Source organism: Lytechinus variegatus, chromosome 13, assembly GCF_018143015.1.
Source record: "Lytechinus variegatus isolate NC3 chromosome 13, Lvar_3.0, whole genome shotgun sequence".
Classification (NCBI taxonomy): domain Eukaryota; kingdom Metazoa; phylum Echinodermata; class Echinoidea; order Temnopleuroida; family Toxopneustidae; genus Lytechinus; species Lytechinus variegatus.
In genome coordinates this window covers 18,803,817-18,814,727 of record NC_054752.1, presented here as the reverse complement: position 1 = coordinate 18,814,727, position 10,911 = coordinate 18,803,817, and the positions used below count along the sequence as shown (strand labels likewise).

The window sequence follows — 10,911 nt, the reverse complement described above, 5'->3', positions numbered from 1 at the left end:
TCCCCCTCCACCAACCAACAGTTCTCTCGCTCCCCGCCCTCGCACAAGAGCCTTCCCCACCCCCACCAAACAACAGTTCTTTCGCTCCTCCACCCCCGTCCAATAGCTCTGCCCCTCCCCCTACCAACAGCCCATCGCCTCCCCCACCTCCCAGCAGCCCTCCTTCAGGTGAGCGAACTGTATAATTTCATTTCATACAACATTATTTATCACGGAATTTACCACTTCTATTAAATTTTTGACAAGAATACAGTGCAAGTCAGGCATTAGTGTAGCTTAGGCAGTACACGGGTCGTCATGAATATCGACGCATTTTACGAAATTTTCCTTGAAGACTGTTATGAGCTTCTGAATTCAATGGATCTGAATGGCCCAGAAAAATGATGAAAAATACAGCCTTTTTACATAATGAATCACTCGTTTTGGCTTCAAAACTATTATTGTTTTAGTGAAGGTTTACGGTAAACACCATGTATGTAGTCCTGAAAAGGACTGTTTGTTATTCTTTCTTGATTGTATGTTAGCTCTGAAAAGAACTATTAACGACGTTTCGACCAGCGTGTTCTGGTCGTCATCAGGAATATTATTGTTTTATTATTATTTGTTTGAAATATTTTGTAATATTATATTAAAAAAAGGAGACCACTTATTTGTGTTTTCGCATTTCCCCTTTATTCTATGCGCTATTGCATTTCATGATTTGTTTTCTTTTTGTAAATGCAATGAATTACAATGTCATTATCATTATCACTAAGTTATAAAGACTGATAAAGCATTAAGTAACATAAAAAAGAATGATTTTGTAAACAAAGATTCATCTTGACTTTGATGACAAACTCTCGTGCAATCATTCGTGTTTCACTATCATCATTTAAAGTTCCTATTAGTATATGAAGTATGGAGTAGAATACAGAAGGAAAAAAGGAAGAAAAAAAACCAAGTCGGATTGTGTTTTTAATATTCTTATTTCAATAAATTATTATTCAGAAGTTAAGAGCTTGTAAAAGAGGGGTTATGCTAACGTGTAATAATGTGATATTTCACTTGCGCTATCACTTTTACTTGTTGATTAGGGCTATCCATTTGTTCGTAAACTTATTGGTTAGTTTCTAAGCATCTTTACGAAATGGCCCCTCTCCACTTTGTAATGTCGTGTGCTCTTCTCCACATATTTGTTCACATTACAGGCCCATCGTGCAGGGGAAGATGTGGTAACTATAATGGTTCTAGAAGTTGTCAATGCGACGATGCATGCAGGATGTACAGAGACTGTTGCCGTGATCTAGAGTCTGTGTGCCAGGTGAGACGAATAATATTTGCGATTTTGTAAACGTACGTGTCGGCCTATATAGACCTTGTGCAGTACATTACGCGGCCATGTTAGAGGCTGAAGTCATTGCCATGCATGCGTTGTTTAGCTGCAGCTGGCGCATCTCTGAACGAGGGCGCTGTGTGATATTCATGATGTTTATTCGAAACTCCGGCTCTCCTTTATTTTTTTGTGTGCCAATTACGTGCTTATTCGTGTTTTAGATATATTTCGTATTCTTATGTAACCTGTCTGACTAAACGTGATAAAAAAAACCAAAATAAATCGTAAATAGAGAACATACATTGTATCTTACCCCAAATAAGTTTTGCACACATGTATGCAAAACCGTACGAACAGATTTGTTGGGCAGATTTGACCAATCATAATTCGATGTTCCTGAATGTATGATTGCATAATTGTATGGTAAATAATTATCATCGTTAAATAATCAGATAAAAAATGAAAGAGAATTGAAATCGGAGTTAAGATGTTAAATTCATTGGATCTCAAAGAACGATAGGGTACAGCATAACTTATACAGCTGGTAGCCGTCTGTTTCGAGGAGTATTTTTTAACTTGTTTTTAATTTTTTAAATTAAACATATAAAACATATGGCCATTGAGTCCACTGTACAGATCGCGCTAGAACTTCGGTCTCTGTATTTGGTGAGTGAAGCCAACGGAGTTCAGCTGAACAACAAACACAACAGAGACCGAAGCTTTTGGTCTAAGTTATTACTGTGCATTTGGACAAATCAATAGTCTACACTACTATTCCAAAATTATTCTTATTCCTATCTTTATCACAATTTAGTGGACTCAACCTTTAAATGCTTCATTTTACCTTTTAACAGTTTAACATATGAAAACTATATCTTTCAGTTTTTGCATTTTTTTTGTCCTTATTTAGAACCGAAACTAGGCGGATTCACCGACTCATTGATATGATGTTGGAATCGGACCAGGAACTGGACAGGGAATACGGATCAGTAAACAAAAAAAATAACTTAGCCCTAAGACCTTTAACAAGCCTATGCCTTTTACGATAAATACAAATTAGATATTGAAATTTGATATCAATCAATCTGTTAAGTTTTAAACTTTCGTTTTCCCTATGTAGCTATTGTACAACATGATATACAAAGTAGATGTAGAAAAACAATTGTAGGCATAATACCCCCCAAAAAAGAGAATTATGTCAAAACTATTTTCCTCTTATCATAATCTTTGAAATATTAGTATGTTCATTTCTCGACTTTGCGAATTTGAATTCCTTGCTTTTAGAAGTAGCGATTCATCAGCGCACTTAAATCGCCTTGTTAAAAAAAAATCAATGCACAGATCTGATGGAGGAAAGTCTGGATGGGTTGGCCTAGGTAAGCCTTCTCAGCATAAGTAATAACGATCGATTTTTTTTCTTTCCCGCTATAGCACCAAAATGAAGCATTATTATACAGGTACCAAATAGATTACTGTCCCAGCAGTCGTCTTAAGTGTCGTTAAATGAAACATGCACACTTCTTCCTAACGTTGGCTATTTAGGACTGTTTATGTATCCTACTCTTTCGGGAATCAATCAACCTGAATTGCAATCGGCATCAGGTTTGTAGTATGATTTCGATAATAAACATTTGCAGAAATCAGAAACTCAAGCGCCTCGTTTTCTTCTTTGGTATTTGGAGGGTCACGTTATCCATTTAAGCTCTACATAATTTGATTTCTGTTTGTGACTTTATCCATGAGGTTTACAGTAATATTAATTTGTGTGGGTATCGGTGGCATGGTAAAGAAACAGTTACGTGTAGGTTTGGAGGATGCAGTGTTTTCGAAGGGATGGGATGTGTAATTGAATATGACTACAGAGAGAGATATATAGAGACGCATAAAGTTGGAATGTGGCATTGAGTGCGATGGTGTAGGTGTGTTTTTGCAATTACCCGCACAGTCAACATAACGACTTATTTTATACACACGCATTTCTCATTTGAATTTCATATTTAAAACGAGGACACACAGCGAAAATAGGACGCTCTCAGATCGTTAATCTCTGCAAATCTTCCCAAATTATACGTAGGCCTACTGTATATGCAGAGAAGGTGCACTGTAACAAGAAATGGTGAAGGACATATTTCCTTAATGTAAAAATGTTCTCGGTTGTAAAGTAAAACTTTCATATAATCGGCAGTTGACCTCTGAAAATCATGTCCTCTCATTCTGTCATTAATGTGTATGCGTGTGTGCAGAGAAAGAGAAAAAGAGGGAGAGGTGGGGAACAGAATATAGGTTACTATGGGTCTAATGAAAATATTAAGAATGATATTTCCTTTTTCTCCCACCTAAAGAATCACCTCATCAATTATGTCCCATAATCCATCCATTGTTAATACTCTTTCTACTTCCCTACATTCTTAAAGTTTTCATCCTTCCCTTGTTCCTCTCTTACCCACCCTCTGTTTTATCTTTCCACCCCTCTTCTCCGAGAGCGCGTAGAGGCGTGGAATGATAAAATAGCGGACGGATGAAATGTTATTATTGTTGTTTTACTTCTATTTCAAATGCAATACTGCATAATTCGTCAAAACTAATTTTTTTTCATAAGAATTCGATGTTTCTTTCAAAAAAGTCTTTTACGTGTCTTTGTTTTACTGACATGACATTTTCCGTCTTTGTGGTCCACTCTAAAAAATGAAGTGCTAATTCAGCTCTTAAAGAGCGTGTATAGTGACTGCACTTCGGAGTGCTGATTTTTCTCGTTCAAATTTGAAATAGACAAATCAGCACTCTGAAGTGCAGTCACTATACACGCTCTTTAAGAGCTGAATTAGCACTTCATATTTTAGAGTGTCCTTTCGTTTCTTAATACCATAAACGTGACAATAGCAAGTGATTTTGCTGGTTATGATACCTTATTTAGTTAATTTAATTGACAAGACATTACGAGGAGTCAAAGCACACAGGCGTCATGTACCCCTCTCTTGCACACACACACACACACATACGCACCAGTGAAGTTTAACTCCCACTTTCCTGTACGTCCCCACACACCCATCTATACATACGGCCCCTCCACACAACGTCCAACGTCTGAAATGGATCAGCAAAACTGAAAATGTTGAATTTTAGTGTTCGCAATTTTCCTTTATATCATGCAAAAAAATCTATACAATATTGACTTCCTTAAAACATGTCAAAATTTCGAATGTTGAATGAAAACATATTACAACAATTAATATAAATGTAACAAAACTACGAAGGAATAAAATCCTGCTTTGCAATCATAAAGATAAAAAAAAATGTTTCATCCAATGATACAAGGGAATGTGTGACAATGTCGGTTCCGTAATTTGCATACAACCGGTGTAAAACTTCAAATTCCATATTTCTCTCGAGTCCCTACATATGATCAGGATACTTTGAAAACATTGTTTTTAGTGATTTTTCTCTGTGATCGAATATATTTCATTTGATTAAACTACATGATTGAACCTTCAATACATATATTCCTTGAAGGCGATTTAAACCGTAAAAAAAAAATTATTCTTAACGTAAAACAAAGACTATTGCTTTGAATTGATACAATGGTAAATTATAACAGCTCACAAGCCATGCAATGGATGAATATGGTTGTGATACAAGGACAGATAATTTGATATTTCATGTATTTGAATGACAAATGCATAGAATAATGGCAAATAAAGAAAAGCCTATACTTGCGAAACATGTTGATCCTTCACTGTAAAAACTGTGGTGTTAAAACTGACACCAGTTGGTGTTAATAGAGGACCACACCCTGAGGTGTTAAAATTACACCCTAGAGATTGAATGTAACACCAAAGAGTGTACATGTAACAACCAAAGGTGTTGTAATTACACCTGTTGGTGTAAAACTAACACCACCAATTTAACACCGGTGTAAAACGACTGGTGTGGTCCTCTATGTACACCGGTTAACACCACAGTTTTTGCTGAAGCGCTGTAATCATAATAATTTGATATTTCGTCAACGATTCAAATGGGGGAATGCATGCCTTCTTTTCCATGTCCTCCCATGGTATGGTCGGAACGGAAATGGTGATTTTTGTCGGGGGGGGGGTATTACTTATGCTTTTATGCTTAAGCTATATAAGCAATCAGTGTTAAATCTCAGTTGTCACTTTTTCTTGAACAGAATGCACTAAACTAATTATTTCAAAAATCAAACATCACATATCTGAATAATAACAGTGTAGATTTATACAACGCATCCATAGTGCAAAGACGCTCGTGGCTCAGCAACAGTTGTCTTGTATAAAACCAAGCTACAAGCGTAAAAGCTACAATATGCAACAATTATTCTGCTCGTATAAAAACAAAAACAAAAGAAAATATTTTGCTCGCATATACAATTTCCCATCATCCCTATGCTGGTTACATTTCAGTCTATATTCTTATTTGTAAGTTTACAATTGTGAACAACTTCGCAATTTATTATTGCCAACAGAATGTTGTTTCGACCTTCCCCTATCAAGTTCATATATTATTTATCAATACAAATAAAATCGAGCAGAAAACTGTATACATAGCCAAAAATGACACCAAGCCTTTTGCACTATTCTATAAAAACATTGAAACAGCGATATTTATATTAAGACTAATCGGATATAATTTCGTATAATTGATTTCAAGTTCCAAACTAAATATTTAGGAAAGTTTACAGACCATTGCTGGTCTGCCTACATTATAGTTAACCACCATCTGAATATTTTACTAATTTACGAACAAAATCAAAAGGTACTTTCCCAGAATCAACATTTTGCAAGTAACATTTTACAGCAAACTTTCATTTTCTTGGATACATAAGTTTTGTGCTGATAATTATCAATATATATACAATTTTACTCTCGTGAAGAAATAAAACATAGGAGTAAAAATAGCCTTTGGCTATTTTCGTTTATTGATATGAACCATTTACAGACATGTTTATGTGGAAGCATCGTGGTCTAAAAAATAATTGTTTCTTTTCGATTACTTTGTGCGTATTGTAAGTATATTGGATATGTCAGTTGAGACAGGTTTAACCATGACTTACCTAAACAGAGAGAGAGAGATAGAGGGGGGGGGGGGGTATGTTTGCTCACCTATCGACATTTTTTGAGATAATTCCGCCGCGCGAAATTTTGTAACCGCTTCGTTCGCTAACTTCATTTTTACTTTTATGTCTCGAGCAAAATTTTGAGACCACATTCGTATGCAATTTCGAAATTACACAAGAGCCTCCCATTAACGTCGAGAAACATCTCATGCAACAATTTATATGGTGTAAATATCTAGTTCAAGATATGACAACTTTTTACAGAGGTTGCTCCGGATATGGTTGTGGTCGTATTCACTGGGCATCGTCTGCATGATGTGCTCTGTGGGCGTCTTTGGTAGAAGCCTGGCGGGCAACGTCGGCAAGGAAAGAATCCACTCTTGGAGAAATACCCGGCTGGACAAAACTCTACAACAAAAATATTGCAGAAATTATTTTTAAGCTTTCCAATCTACTAGGAGAGGATCCCCCAACTTTATGATCCTTCAAAATTAAGTTTTCACAACAATGATTATGAACATTACTTTTAAAATTTCAAATTGTTAACATTCTAAAGACAGGTTTTATTATGTTTCGCCTTACATTGTAATTGCAATATCGAAAATATTGAATGAAATTAATTATTTATTAATTAATATCTCACTCAATTAGTTAATCGATCAACCAATCAATTCATCAGCTCATCAACCAATGGGATTGACTTGATGTGAATATGATTGCTATGTATTTTTTTTAAATTTTTCTTCGATACATAATTATCATTTTATTTTACAAATGGTGCATAAGTGACGTCACAATGACACGTTACCCTAAAAAAGTTTTGCACGATGTGTCAATAGCAGACTCCATAGATGACATGACAAAGTGTGTAAATTCAAATGACTGATTTCTAGATATCGAGTACACCATAACTGATTGAAAACAAAAATCTTAGACATAAGTATTATGTACGGTATGTATAAAATGTAAGAGAAAATAATGTATGTCAGATATTTTGAGAACAAATTGAATTGATTTAGAATTCATTTATCACATTGTTTTACTTCATTTTTGTTAAGAATTGTCAAATATATGGATGCGTTTATCACAATATTTGTACGTTCAAATTAAACTTTGTAATTATGGGTAATTTGATTTGATATTGCTTTTGAATTTATGATCATAAATGTTATATTTTACTATGTTTGATTTTGTTTTATGAGAGAAGAAAATAAAAGATTACTACAAAAATGCACGACGAAAATTCTGACAAATTGAAATGTTGATCCGACGACATCGAATCGCATAAACATATTAAAATCTGCGTTCATAAAACATGTGTATTCTCTAGGAATAGTTTTACCCTTGCACTGCTTAGCATCCGTAGCTCCCTTTTCGATGGTTGATTTATCTTCCCTGCACAGTTTGCATTCATTTTGAGCCTGCCTATCCTGGTAGAACCCTAGATCACATGGATTACAGATCTTGGTGGCCTTATCAAAATAATACCCAGCAGGGCAAGGAACTGTGAAGATTTCAATCCCATGAAAACATATATGATTACTAGAGTCGAGCTGCATGATATACATGTATACCGGATTTTAACTATGCCATTTTAAATCAACATCAAAGAAATGTACATCAACTGCAAAAGACGTAATTCCAAGGAAAAATAAGTCTCTAATAGAAAAAAACTCTAATGTTCAAAAGGTAATCGCAGAGATCGTAATGAAACGTAGTATAATCATTAGTAGTGATTTTTCTTCTTTCAGTCTTAACATGGTCGCCTATCCCGAAAACGAAATAATGTTCTATATTTCAAGAAATGGCTAACAAATCTGTAAATATAATTTCGTCTTATCATATTATCTCGAAACACGGGAGGGGTGTTAGTTGAATTCGGCACAAGTATTAGTTGAGAGCCAAAACAACACACTGTACTAGATAAATATGTGTCTCTACTAAAAGGGGAATCCAACCCAAACAAAAAATTGTTTATATATATATATATAAAAGAACAATAAGACAAGTTGGCAGGTAGAAGTTTGAACAATATCGGACAAACAATAAGAAAGCTGTAAATTTTTTAAAAGTTGTAAATATTGTTAATCACTATACCCATGCAGACTTTAAATTGGCTGCAAATGTGATGCCGTAGCGATGTAAGACATAAAATGGCGAAAATGTTATTTTTTCCAAAACTTTTATTTTCAAATTATACTTTTCTTTCATGAAGACAAAAAACAATGTATACTACTATTACATTTAGATTACTTTCACAGGGGAATGGGTACTTAGGAGGAAACTACAAATCCCTGAAATTATGACTCGGCCTAGGGCAAAGTTTTCCTTGTCTCTTGTCATAATTTACTTACCCAGTTGGCAATTTATTATTTGCATAGTCTTAGTTATCTCAATTCTAAAGCAGCTTCACATTTCCTATTACTTGTCCATTTTTTTCACTTTCATCATTCTGATTAAAATATATTTCTCCTTTCAAACAAAACCTTTTTAATGGCCAATAACAGTCGGGGGCAATTTTGAATATTATCTTGTTTCCCTACTTGTCAACATCGCTGCACAAAATATGGATTCTTGGGTTAGGGAATGAATATCCAAGGTCACTATTTTGATTTGAATGATTCAAATTCTTCTTACCACATTTGAGGTCAACCTTGTCAAAGGAATGTCCCTCGTCGCATCCCGCGTCTGAGGAGAGGATTGTCGTCTTTGGATTATCTTTCTTATGCATGGTATCTACAGGCGTATCGCCCCCTTTCTTTTCGGCCATCATATTATCCTATAACAATCGAAATAGCACTACTAATCGTTAGAGGTCTAATGTTAGCTGTATGTGTAAAAATTAGTCATTTTCACTTCTTTATTTCGTACTAAACCGGAAGAGTATTCCAATCATTAGACTAATGAAAAACAATGAATATTGTTGGAAAGGAATAAAAACCACTTCCCCAAGTTTGGTAATGGGGAAAGTACAGAAACTGAAATATTTCGCAAAAAAAGATATTCAGATTGAATAATTCAATATAAGCTTCACTTCACTACCAAATCAAATTATGTTTAATAAAGACAAGTGCAAAGTGTTGTTTAAAATTTACGAATGCAATGTCAGGTAATGCGCACCATTTACTATGCTTAAATTGATTTTAATAGCACATGCCAGACGGTTAGTTTAATTATTTATTTATTTATTTCACATCCTTATCCAGAGTAGCCTGTTCAGCTTCATACAAACAAATATGTAAAATTACACAATATATACAATTAAAATATTCATTAAAAATCGCTGGTCTTCCACAGGGCTCTGCATAAATACCAAACAACATATAATTCATAACATAAAGAAAACATAAGTAAAGAAAACATATACACATCAAAATGAGATTTGGAATGAGAAAGTAAAAGGACATGGTAAGATAGGAAGAAAGAGATAGAAAGAGAGAGAAAGGGGGCAGAGGTAAACAGAGAGGGAGAGAGAGAGGCAGAGAGGTGGAGAGAGAGGGAAGAAAATGTGAGAGAGAGAGAGAAAGAGAGGGAGGGAGAGAGAGTTCAGGAGCAAAGGTAATTATGTAATATTTGACAAGTCAAACGCATTAGACCTTATGTATATGACGTATAATGATCTCGCGCTCTCCCAAAAGGAATGGAGTTGTCAGATATGCGCCAGCAGCTGCTTATCCACAACGCACGCAATATAATATATATAATAAAATATAATAGCACTAATCTCTTAGATGGCGGGAGCTGACGTAAATACATAAAGTCTTTGGTACCTTAACGCTCTTTTCATCTGTGCTTATGGTAATTGGCAATGTGCCATAATATGTGGGTGTTTTTTTTTCATCTAAAAAGAATAACGAACATTTTATCAAAATATTGGTGTAAAACTATACAGTTCCCAAAATAGTTGAGGATGATTATTTTACTCTGGGATGATTTTTTTTAATTTTATTTATTCATTGTTATTATTATCATTATCATTTTTATTATTATTATTTTTATTTTTATTTATTTATTTATTTATTTATTTATTTATTTTATAATTTTTTTTTTTGGGGGGGGGGAGAATCTTAGCAATACTTACGAGCGGAGAAATACGTGCAAATGGTCCGTTGTCTGAAATGTGGCGCCTTCTGCGATCGCTCCTTATTCCGCAAGAAACGTTTACATTCTCCACCGAGCACTGGTCATTATCTTCACAAATATACCCGAACTCACTAGCTTTCAAAATGTCAAGGAATCCTTGGGCTATCGTGTTTACACTGGTGTCCTCATTCTCGGAACACGGGGAGGGGTAGTAAAGAGTCTCGGGTAGAACATTCCTCGAGACGCTTCTTGGCTTTCGCTCTAGAGAAAGTAAAATTCATGGGTATAGTACATGTATATCGCCCAACATTAAGTTCATTCCTATAAACAGATAAATAAATACGACACCTAAACAAACAACAACCCTAAAAATCGGACGTGAGCTCAGAAATGTATGACATTGCAACGATTGCCTCGTTTCATTCAGCGGTCATACGCACAAAAT

At 34.8% G+C, this 10,911-nt stretch overlaps 1 long non-coding RNA gene across 1 annotated transcript; it reads left to right on the top strand.

The window, feature by feature from the left end:
• The first annotated feature begins 80 nt into the window (after positions 1–80).
• On the top strand, positions 81–2,959 carry LOC121426896. The gene is made up of 3 exons (XR_005971642.1): positions 81–168; positions 1,188–1,300; positions 2,223–2,959. It is a non-coding gene; the product is annotated as an uncharacterized LOC121426896 (long non-coding RNA).
• Positions 2,960–10,911: the final 7,952 nt, after the last annotated feature.